Here is an 11,901-nt window from a genome sequence, read left to right as displayed (position 1 = left end):
ATTTTTGGCTCTAGGCTGATTTCCTGGCGGCACAACCAGAGGGAAGCACCTGGTGCCCATCTCATCGCCAACATTTCACCAAAACCCCAGCTCCTGGCATTCCGCGGCTTCCCGGTGGCCGTCACCTCTCAGACCACATTTCTGGCTCTCTGACCCCAAAGCAAGCAAGCCAGGGAAGCCTCACACACCAACCGGGCACTAAGAACCCCAAACCACCCACGTTTCGAGGCGCTGAGCACCCAGGAGGTGGGCTGTGACAGCGACCAGTGGGGCGATGTTTGCACAGAGCAGTTTTCTGTCCCGGCATCCCTCCGGGGCCAGCAATGCCCGCATCTGCTCCTGCTTAAAACGCACTTTGCAAGCTCGCTGCCTTGTTCCAGAAAGGAGGGAGATGGGGGAAAGCAAGCGCCTGGTTTTGCTGGCTTTTGCTGCCTTTTTTTTCTTTCTCTCTTTCTTTTTTTTTTTTAAAAGGAGGGTTCGTTACTTCTCCCTCTCTCTTTCTGTTCCTGCTCAGCATGGAAAGTTTTGCTTCAGCTCGCCCTTGTGACTGGAAAAAGAGCCAGTTCATCGCAGCAGAACAAGGGGGCTGTTTCTTCTTTTTTTTTCCTCCTCCTTTTTTTTTTTTTTTTTTTATTCCAGAGCTCTGAGGGAAGCATTTTCGCAGGGAGGCTGCGGGGGAAAGGCAGGAGTGAGGGCTCCGGAGAAGCCCTGGGCACCAGACAGGGGCAGAGGAGGACAGAAAATTGGAGGGGTTTCAGCTCAGCCGGCTCAGGGAGGGCTACAAAGGACAGAAGAAATGTTGCTGAGGCACAAACCCTGCTGGGAGCAGATGCTCCATCCCCTGATCCCCACTCCGGGGTCTTAACCCCAGCCCCTTGTTTCTTCCCACAGATTTCCCAGCTCTTTTTGCCCCACCAGGTCCCTCCTTGGTGCCTATCCTGGGGCTGCAGCGGCCCCAGAAAAACCCAGGGCGAGGCAGGATTTGCATCAGGACCGAATTATGTGCTGACAGAGGGGTGTGGGAGGGGGAGGCAGAACCAGTGTGGCCACCCCCACCTCCCCTGAACCCGAGGGTCCCCATGGGCCCCTTCCAGGCCAGGCAGGGATTTCTGTCCCCAGTACGTGCCCGCAGCACTTCTCAGGACATCCGTGGCAGGGTCTGCAGCCAGCTCCCCGCTGCAGGCACAGATGCTCCGTCCCCAGGTTCCTGCATTTGTGGAGTCAGAGATGGCCGCGCCGGCAGGAGCTGGCACCGGCTGCTTCCACACGGGGACCCCGGGGGACGGTGACACATCTGCGTCACGGATGACAACAAGGAGCGGCCTCAGCATCACTGCTCGGAGCCTCCCTGCCGCCGGAAAATACCCCGGTGGCTACCAGAGGCTGCTGTCCCCACGTCAGGCTGCCAGCCCTGCCTCTTGCTTTGTACCGGCAGGAGGAAAGGGGACGCCGGGAGCACAACAGGATGCCCCTCAGACCCTGTTCTTTGTCCTTTGTACACCCTGCTCCTTCTTCCAGCTGCATCCCGAGGGCTGAGCATCTTTGACCAGCTCCAGCGGGGCTCCTCTTCCAGCCTCTCCTTAACCAACCGTTCACCAACCTTCCCGACCGGCACCAGCCTTGTAGGATCCTTGCTCCAGGTGCACGGAGGCACGGGGCACGGCAGCCCTTTTCCAGCAGGGAGGAGGCAAGCCAGCCCGCTGCAATGATCAAATCCAACAACAACCACCCAAAAGCACCAGAAGGACGTGGCGGAGCCTGCCAGGGCTCAACGAAGCAGCTCCTTGTCACTCCTAGAGGGATGCGCTCGTGCTCACCCCTCTTCCTTCCCCCTCCAGCCCCGTTAGCATCAAAGGGATTTCATCGAAGGGATTTCCCCGTGCGGGGCAGGGCGAGGAGCTGCTCCCGCTGAGCATCGCTGGCACCGCTCCCCGTGAAGCATTCGTTAGCACCCGAGCTGGAGCGGCACGAGGAAGGGGGTGGCACGGGGAGCTGAAATAGCTCCCGGCTCTTCCTCGCATCCCTTCCCCAGCTGGGAGCTGGATATCCCGCCGCCAGCCTGCCCTGTACTCCCCAGCGGATGCGTCTGTGGCCTTGCTGTAATTTCAGGTTGCTGTTTCCAAGGGAGGCATCACCCTCGAAGCCGCTGAAGTTCTTTCGGATGCTGGAACACCACCCGAGGTCAGCTACAGAGGGCCCAGCCCTAACCACGGGCTGCTGCATCCCACAGAGCTCAGCAGGGAGGCGGCTCCCACTTCCACATCTGGGCTTTGCTACAGATCCTTGCTCCAGCCAGGACCCAGCCTAAATATCCTGAATGTGGCCCCCGGCTCTGGCTCCTGTGCCTGGTCCCAGCCCCGTATCGGGGTGAAGCTCACGTCTGCAGGGCTCCCGGCTCGGGTTCCCTTTGGTCTTGCAGAAAGGAGAGCTGGAGCCTGGAGAAGTTTGCAAACAGCCCAGCCGCATTCCCCGAATCCTTTCCAGCTCTTGAGGCACTAAGACGTTTGATTAAGGAGCTGCACGAGATCTGCAAGGAGATAAAGTAAAGGCAGGTCAGGTTTTGGCCGCTCACCAGCGCAGCCACCACTTCGCTGAGGAGCTGAGCTGTTGGAGCTGAGCCGTGCTGAGTGGGGTACCCCACCTGGGGGGACCCCAAAACAACCCCCTTTTGTGCCTGGAAAGCCTTGGTGAGAAGAGGGGGCTGCTGTGGGCAAGGGGTGTGTTTGGGGGCAGCGTGAGGGGCTCAGCAAGAGGTGCCAGGAGGTCCCTGCAGCCCAGCTCTCTGCAGGGGGATTGAGACGTAAAACCTGCAGCTATCAGCCCCGAGCCGTGGCCCCCGGTGACTTCCAGGAACAAAACCAGCTGCTCTGTCACTTTGTCACCGCCTGCCCTGCGGAGCAACCCCGGATCTCTCTCCTCCTGCGCTCGGGCTGCCCCAGGGCAATGCCACTCACAGAGCCTGCTCGGTAACCGAGAGGAGAAAAATCGCATTTTCAGCTCACCCCGCCCAGGGGAAGAAACCACGCCGGGAAACTCCAGCGTGCCCGTGACTCACTCGCTTTTACCTGCGGCTGTTCCAGAAGCAAGCCTGGCAGGGAGCTGCCGTGCTGGGGACCGCGCTGGTCCTCGCCAGGAGGGTGCTGCAGGCAGGAGGGGTCTGTCCTTGGCACCAACGCTGGGATAAAAATAAATAAATAAAAAAAGCCTTGGCTGTCGCCACTGAGCTCCCCATGCCTGGAAGCAGATTCCACCTTGCCTAGCGTTTAAACACCCTGACAGACATTGATTTATCAGATGTTTTTGAAGTGACAAATTCCTTTAATAGCTGCTAGTGGTCCGAGTTAGAGTTTGTGGCTTATGAATAGGGCAAAACCTCTCCCCGTGCCTCAGTCCCAGAACCAAATCCTGTTCATCTGGGTGCTTCTGCGCCTCTGTGGAGCACCTGCATGCGCTCCTTCAGGTGCAGTGCTGGGGCCAAGCACCTTTGCTTGGGAAAACCAACGTCTGGAATGAAGCTATTAGCTTGATTGATAATTCAGGGGTGGAGCAGAGTGCCTCATCTACGGAGATGCCAGTTTTATAAACAGAAAACATCTTGTTTGCATATTTTATTCTGTTGCGCATACTGATGAGGCCTCCCGACTTCCCCAGCAAGCAGGGAGCGTTGCTTTGGGCTCCAGCACAGCTCCCAGGCAGGATCCTCACTGACTTCTGTGCTCCCCGCCTGCTCCATGCCCATGGAGCGATTCAAACCTGCAGCCTGCCGGGGAAGTGCAGCGCCTTAAATAAGGTGCAGGATTGCACCGTGGAGGTGGCCCCGGGCTCAGAGGTCACCCGTGCCTGGTGGAGGGAATTATTGCTGGATCGGTGCGATCCCCAAACCTTCCAGTTTTCTGGTTGCAGAACATCCGTGCCCGCAGCAGGGAAATGCCTTCAGCTGGTCAGAGCGTCCGCAATCACCCTCTCCCTGACCAAGGTCAGAAAAATGCTGCAAAGTAGGGTAAATGGGAGAAAAAGACAGCATGAAAATGAGCAATTCTGCCCCACATCGGGTTCCCTGCCAGCCCTTAATATTTGGTGCCTGGAGATGAAGCAATTTCTTGCCAGGGAAGGAAGTGCTGGCATTAACCACCCGGCAGCAGAACAAGAAGCATCATCACGAGGAGGGGAGAGGGAGCGGGGTCTGAACACCCCCAGCCCAGCCTGGAAGGAGTCAACCGCAGCCTGCCACCCAGATCCTCCCTGACCCCTTCACTAGGATTTCAGCCCCCTTGCAAAAGGGGATTTTGCAATATGTTTACTTACATTTCCAAATGAAAAGCAATTTGGAGCTGGGAAATGGATGTGAAAGTGGTCAAACGCAGCCTTTTGATGAGTTGGAAAGCCTTCCTCCCCCCCAAAACCATGCTGAAATAGAAATCTGTCGAAACTGATGTTTTCCTATAAACACGCCGTATTTCAACAAACCCCACGTTTTTCAAGCAAAAATAATCTGTCTAAAAATTACCAGCTGGTTCTGCCCGAGGCTGGACTCATCCCCACGGCAAGTGGTCGGGTACCGGCCCCGGAGCACAGATGCCCCCTGCACAGCACCACTTCCCAAACCCCCCGCACCCAGAGCAATGCTGAGCGCATCCCCATGGCCGTGAAGATGCCACATCAGGGCTCAGCCAGCAGATTTTGGGTGTAAAAGGGGCTTTTGGATGGCCAGGTGATGTTTGCAGCTGGAAGGGACAAAGCAGCGGCCGCAGGCTGAGCGCATCGCTCTCCTTCGCAGCCAGGCGAGAACATCGACAGCACGCCCAGCCCCGTGGCAACTGCGGCCCTCCTCGCCGCTGCTGCTCTACTTTGGGTTTATTTAAGGAAAAAAAAAAGTGTAGTTTTCACTTGAAAAGCATTTGGCTTCATTTAATCCCCCCACTGTGGAGGGCTCACGCTGCTGGGGCTCTCTCATCTGCGACCGTGAAACCTGATCAAAACGCAGTGGAGAGCCGCAGCATCTGAGCCGCAGATCAATGGGGCCAGAATTACATATTGATTTTTTTTTTTTTCCTCTGGGCAGCTACTGTAATGCAATTGGCATTCCCCTCCTTCCCAGCCCTCAAAACCCTTGCTCTCCATAAGATAAATTGGCAGGATGGGTTGGAGCAGGAATTCCCCCCGCTCGATTATCTCAATCTTTGCATTTCCTTTGAGTTTTCAGGGTGGGATAAGCCGTTCCCCTGGCTGCACCCAGCCCTGTCCTCTCTGCCATGCTGGGACCCCAGTAACATGCATCTCAAAATACCAATAATTCAGGTTGCAAAGCCCAAATTTCCCAGCTGAGGCGTGACGGCAGCAGGGGCAGGGGCTCTGCAGAGCCCCAGGACAGCTCGCAGCGAGAACACTGTGGCCCTGCGCCTGCCGCTCGCAGGGAGGATGCCACGGCTCCAGCTGATCGAAGCAGATTCGTGTCATTACCGTATTAGCAGCCCTGCACTCTCTCCCCCATTTGTTACCCTAATGGGGATTATTATACTTATTACAGTCTCGGCCATCAATGCTTATTGATTCTGACACCACAGCAGTTTTAATCAGGGACCTAAAACATGCTATTATCGGTGCCAAGGGGTCACCAGCGTGCAGGGAAAGCTGCAACGACAAGGACAAAAATAAACGCCTGGCAGAAGGCGACGCTGGGTGGATGAGAAGCTCGCTGGCTGGCGGGAGGCCGGAGCAGGGCAGGGCTGGCCGGGGAGCAAGCGGCGAGCTCGGAGCACCTGAGCACGGTGCCGGCACGGCGCGCGCAAGCGCACACCTCCACCCCCGCGTCCCTCTCTCCCCCCAAACCCGGTGAGTCACCGCGAGGTTCTTATGCAATTGTGGGGAAAGGCTCTAATTACAGCGGTAATGCCACGGGAGTGACACATGCCAGCACCAGGAGCTGCGGCATTCGATCAGAAATTACCCACGTGCGTATTTCTACAGCGTGCCTCTGATTCCGGCACCTCCGGCAGCGGCCCTTCGTGGCACCCCCCCACCTCGAAGAGCTGCAGCTCCCTCCCCGCATCACGCACGCACCGGGTCCCCTTCGTGACCATGCCCTGATCTCTGTTTCAAGTGGCTCTGTGAGCAAATGCAAAATAAATACGCGGGGAACACGAACAGCTAGAGATGGGGAAGGGCTGCAGCAGGATGTCTCCGGCCCTTCCCGCGCTCCCACTGCTGGTGCTCGTTAGCAGTACAGCACGCGCGGGGCAGGCTGCATCGATCCGCGGGGCGATCATTAATTCATGAGCACGCGCATTGATTTTTGCGCATGTCCTCATGCAAGTTTTAGCAGCCGGGCCATGTGAGCACCCGCCCGGGCTCAGCCTCGCCATGCTCGGGGAAGGACAAACCCAGCCCTGCAGGGTTCCGCTGCTCAGGGGTGCTCCCAGGCTAATTAGCCCTGCCACAAAGCCCCCTAATGAGTTGTTGGAGGCCAGCAGGTGCCTCTGCTTCTCCTCCTCCACTTGCTTACCCAGGAGATGCCCCGCTGCAGCCCTGTCTGTCCATCCGAGGGGTCCCTCTGTCCCCAGCCACCAGCGCAGAGTACACACGTGTCTCTCCAGTGGATGCAGGGCAGCCAGAGGAGAGCTTTGCAGAGACACAGGAAAGTTTGTCTGAGCAGCCAAAAGAGCTTTTAAGATGCCAAAAGGGGCCCTGACCCAAGTCACCCCCATCCCTGCACCACGAGCACCCGCTGCTCCTCTCCACCCCTCCTGCAGGGCTCTCCATCCCCATGCCCAGGTGGAGTTCATAATGGAAGTGATTTCCCAGATCAATGGAAAATGGGCCCAAAAAGTGTGCAAGGCACTGGGGCCCCCTCCCACAGCTCACCAAGCCCCTCCTCTCCATGCCTCAGTTTCCCTCACCTACGGAGGGCTCATCCTCTCTTTGCCACAAGCACCCAGAGCTGGCAGTGAGAGGGACCAGAACCATCACCTGCAGCTTTGGGTGTACGGCCAGCACCTCTCAGAGCCCTTTTCGGGCCTGATTCTCCTTTCACAAACGAGGGTAAATCAGAACGACCTGTTGATGGAGTTGGAGGAAACTCCCACAAGAGAAAAATCCCTGCCCTGCCTGCTCCATCCTGGCACCAGCTGCGGGCAGAGCAGTGGCTTTACCACTGCCCTCTGCCTTCTGCTGCCGAGCTCCTGGCTGAGGGCACTGTCTGGCCTCTCCTGGGGAGCCACTTGAGATGCGGAGCCCATCCTGGCTCTCGCCAGGGTCATTTTTCTCTCCGCTTGGCTGCCCCAAGCAGACGCTTGTCACTGCTCTGCCCGCAGCCTGTCTGTGGCCAGCCCCGGGGAGGGGGTGCAGGGGCAGCCCGGAGCTGGTGGCCCACCCTGGTGGGACCGGGACGGAGCTGCCCCTTGTGCCCATAATGGGGGACAGCACCTTGGCACCCCCCCAGGGACACCTGGGTGACACGGGCAGAGCTGCACATGGGGCACACGGGGAGGACAGGGAGGGGGCAGGCGTGGAGGCAGCCGGCGAGGACAGGGAGGTGGAGGAGAGAGGGAACACAATCCATCTGCGATGTGCGTCGCTTCCTAATGTGCCCGGTAGCCTGCCTGGCTCTTCGGGGAAGCATTAGGAGACAATGCTTACAAAAGCTATCCACGGCCCACTGCAGTAAAACCCTCGGCTGCCTCACTGCACGGCATGGAGGCGCAGCGATGCTGCCACGCACACAGAGCCCGGGGAGAGGGGCAAGAGGCCAGGGAGCCCCATACGGAGCCCTAAATAGTGGCCGGAGCAGCCAGCTTCCCTGCAAGCCCTGGCCACCTCTGCCATGGGTCACCCATCCTGGGGACACGCACGGGGGGATAACAATGGCTCCTTGCCGGGGCTCTCCCCACGGGTCCCTGCCCCCCAGGAGGGGGCTGCCCTCTCTGCAAGGACAAGGATGCCCTCGGATGCAGCCACCCAGATCTCCTCACCCTGCTCCTCCTTGCCTGGGTGCAGCCATGGCGTGGCACGAAGCAAAGCCTGGTGGCTCTTACCCAGGTGGTGTGGGGTAAAGGCAGCACGGGGGATGCTCTAGGTTGGGCTGGGGCAGCAGCCAGCCCCAAAACCTTTCAGGCGAGAGCCTCCAGCCCCTGCCTCCCCGCAGGGCTGGCCCAACTGTTCAGAGAGCCCAGCAGTGCTGCACAAAGGCTTTTTCTCTTAAGCAGAGAGCCGAGGGGAAGCAAAACCTCTCCATGCAGCTGAAAGCACCAGGGGAGTGACAGGTAGGTAGAAGTAATTACTCAAATTGGAATTTGGGGTAATTATGTTCTGCCTTCCTGCAATTTGCCCGGTGGGGAAGCCTTTTCACAACCCCCCGATAAAACAGCTTTATCATCGGCTGAACACCAGGCCCTTCCCTGTAATCTCCAAACTCAAACACACATTCCTCTGATCATAAATTAGCGATACTCGCACTCGCTCGCTCAAAGCTTTTTCTCTCTTCCCCCTCTCGACGTTTTCCACGTCCTACAGAAACGGAAGAGCCGGGCTCCGGCTGCTTCTTTTAAAAGACAGCGTTCGATCGGCCGTGCCAGGCGGGGGGTCTCCTCCTCCGCTCGGGGTCCTCAGGCTCTGGCACACCAGCGCTGCCTTGCCCAGCACTGCCCAGGGGTGCTTGGCCCCAAAGCCAACGCCTGGCTGCTTCTTTTCAGGTGCGATTCAAAATGAAAGAGAAAAATCTCAAGGCAAGGTCAGAAAAATCTCAAGGCAGGAGCGGGGAAGCCCTGAGATGGGGAACGAATGCTCAGTGGGGAGACCCCTGTGTTTGTCCCGACAGCCTCAGCAAAGCCTGGCTCGTGCTGATGGAAAAGTCACATTTATCACATTTATGGGTGCTTTTATCCATCCCTTCATTTCTCCCCGGTCAGAGGGTTTGGTGCGCTCGGCCGGCAGGTGGGGGACGGTGCAGGAACAAAGAACAACCCTGGAAGAGGTGCTGGGGAAACCTTCCCCCTGCTGGCTGCGGGGACGGGACCGGGACAGCTGGGATCAGCCACAGCGAGGGGATGCCCCAGTATTGGCACACACCAAGCATCTTCCTCCCTCCCCAGCAAGGAGGAGCGAGGTCTCCGTCACTCCTGGCCGCAATGGGGACACCGGCTTATGCGCTCGAGCATCCTCAAGAGCTGCTGCACACCAGGGGCCCCCCTTGGGCTCCATTACCCCGGGCTCCCCGCAGCCCCCACCGCACCCCAGGGCTCTCTGAGCGCTTTGCTCTGCAGGAATTGGGTTAAACCCCGCACCCCCCCCCCCGGGGACACGTGCCTCTGCGAGGTGTCAGGGCTCCTGCTGACGAAACCGGCGCTAATAATAGCTGCAGCTTGGTCGCATCTCCCATCCCCGAGCTCGTTGTGATGAGTCCTTGAGCGGGGAGGAAGAGGAGGAGGAGAAGGAGGCTGGGAAAGTCCCAGGGCGCTCAGGCACCTCCAGCTGCAGGGAGGGGATTGGTTTGCTGCAGGTTAATTTTATGTTAAACACTCAGGATTTGGAGTGAAGGAAGCGAAGAAAAAATGTTTTCTTCTTTCTCTTCCTCTTGGTGCGCTTTTCCTCCTCCTTTTTCCAGTGGCAAAGAGGAAAATGGGGAGAGGAAAAGCCCAAACAGTTTTTTTGTGTCTCTGTTCCCATTGTTGAGTTTCCCCGTGGAGGCCTGGGCAGCTGTCTGCACCCCGGTGATAATTCGTGATCCGGGCTTTCATCTCCAGGGCCATTGCAGCCCCCATCTAATGAATCCCAGTACTGGCATCCTTCAAAAAACACAAAAACCAAACAAAACAACGTCCCACGGGTCTGGAAACGGAGGTGCTGAGAAGCAACACAGCTGCGACCACGTGGCCGTTACCGCTTACTCCATCAATTTTGGGGACTCACAACCTCTGTGACCCTAAGGCACCGAGTGGGATCTCTCCGTATGGGATTTCTGTACAAATACACGCAGGAAACGAGGCTCTGGCCAGTCCGGGGGAGCTGGGGACAGGGAATGGGGCACGTGAGGATCCTGAGCCAATGCAGGGTGATGGAAGCACGTCGATGGCTTCGGTGGGGCCACGCGAGCGCTGCAGCCATCAGCAGCACAAGCAGCCACCCTAAACGATCGCACAGGCTCCGCGCAAATCGGTGCCTTGAGCCAGCCGCCGGTTAAGTGCTATAAATAAAGCTGTTATCAGCTGTGCCTCGCTCACTCAGCGAGCCGGGCCACAGCGCTGCGTCCCCAGCAGCACTTACGGGTGATTTCCAACCCCCGGGGAGCCCAGGAGCTCGTCAGCATCCCCAGTCCGGTGGCCTTTTTCCATCCTGCCATTGATTGTGCATTTGGGCAATAAATCCCCTGGTTGTCTGCCCCGATTGCAGGCTGGGGACAGGGCCGTGGACGGGGGGACATCGGAGCTGGCTGGCAGGGACAGGGCCACTGCCCTGGGCAGGGGACTACATTACCTCTGTGACCTCTTCCCTGGTTGCCTGGGTGCCAGGAGGGCTAAAAGGTAGCTCCTGCTCCTCCTCCTCCTCCTCTGATCCCTGTCTCAGGTCTCTGACCCCAGACACCCCCTCTCTGCTCCCCTTAACCCCACAACAAGCTGCCTGCACCGCCCTAGAAGAGATGCAGAAGGCGGCTCTGTCCCCAGGTGCTGGCCAAGGGATGTGTCCCAGTATGGCACAGGGAGCTCCTGGTCACACTGGTGGGGGGGAAACAAAGAAGAAATCTGGGTGAGGAGGGAGGGAAAGGGCAGGCAGGGCTGGGGGAGAGGAGCCCCAAGCATAGAGGACGGGGCAGCTCCCAGACTGCTGCAGCAGCATCCCTGGGGGCCACGTGTCCCATCTCCCCCCAAATAACCCAAGGGAAGGAACATGCTCATGTCCTGCCCCACAGGAGACAGAGAAGGGCGGAGGAGGAGGAGGAGGATGAAGGCTGCTGTTCGCCGTGGCTTGGTGACTTTCCCCTTTTTGTGCCCTATAACGATGGATGGGGCAGGGGCTGGGAGGGGAGGAGGGGGGCCCATATGGAGACGTCCCAGAGAGCGGCAGGATGCTGAGCTGGCGTGAGGCGGGGAGCTCACGGAGCCGCCGGCTGCTGGAGCCAAGCAATCAATACGTGGGAATCCAGCCCAGCGAGGAAGGTGACCTTGAGCGGCTGAGAGAGGCGGCGAGAGGAGAGCTGCAGGAATCACAGACGGCGGAGGGATGAGGCGAGGGAGGAGGGATGGAGGGGAGCAGGGGGACAGGCAGGACACAAACCCTCGGCCGAGGTGCTGTGAGCTGGGCAGAGGGAGGTCAGCGCCCGCCGCCGCTCTGCTCCTCCTGGTCCACCCCAGGCCAGCCGGGACGCAGCCCCTAAAGCAAAGCACCTCAGAAGCAGCCCCCCCATCTCACCCATCCCCGCCGAGCAGGGCTGCTCCCTGTCCCTCTTCACGTCACCTCTCCAGCAACGCAGCCCCCACCGTTTCCCGGCTGCTTTGAAGCCCCGCAGCTCCCGCTGTGCCCCAGCTCCTGAGATCAGAGCCACGAGGCTTTGCCTCCGCACGGCTCCAGCTGACGGCTCCTAACCCAGGTTCCTGCACTGATTTCTGTCTCTGCCTGCTCCGCTCCCTCCCCTGCTGCCGTCTGGCCCCACATGTCCACAGCAGGGCTGGTGCCTGCCAGCCCCGTCCGCACGTGCATCTCAGCAGAGGTGTGCAGCCCCGTACATGCAGCTACACACGGGACAGCTCACGCAGCCCTAAATATCCTCTGCTCCAGAAGTGGTTTAGGTCCAGGCGGGTCTCTGTAAGCAGCACAAGATGAGGCAGAGCCGCAGCCAGCAGGGATGGTGAGCAGCCAGGACACCCGGCCACGGCCCCAGAGGCACAGGGCAGCGAGGGTGGCAGGGGTGGC

The 11,901-nt window shown here is 59.0% G+C and overlaps 2 long non-coding RNA genes across 2 annotated transcripts; both read right to left on the bottom strand.

The window, feature by feature from the left end:
* Window positions 1–1,932: 1,932 nt before the first annotated feature.
* On the bottom strand, window positions 1,933–3,112 carry LOC118178483. The gene is made up of 2 exons (XR_004756161.1): window positions 3,056–3,112; window positions 1,933–2,527 (listed from the first exon to the last, which is right to left on the bottom strand). It is a non-coding gene; the product is annotated as an uncharacterized LOC118178483 (long non-coding RNA).
* Window positions 3,113–3,805: 693 nt separating this feature from the next.
* Window positions 3,806–6,960, bottom strand: LOC118178484. The gene is made up of 3 exons (XR_004756162.1): window positions 6,897–6,960; window positions 6,503–6,618; window positions 3,806–3,988 (listed from the first exon to the last, which is right to left on the bottom strand). It is a non-coding gene; the product is annotated as an uncharacterized LOC118178484 (long non-coding RNA).
* Between the last annotated feature and the right edge of the window lie 4,941 nt (window positions 6,961–11,901).

The sequence above is a fragment of the Oxyura jamaicensis genome, chromosome 26 (assembly GCF_011077185.1).
Source record: "Oxyura jamaicensis isolate SHBP4307 breed ruddy duck chromosome 26, BPBGC_Ojam_1.0, whole genome shotgun sequence".
Lineage (NCBI taxonomy): Eukaryota > Metazoa > Chordata > Aves > Anseriformes > Anatidae > Oxyura > Oxyura jamaicensis.
This window is presented reverse-complemented; position numbering and strand designations above follow the sequence as displayed.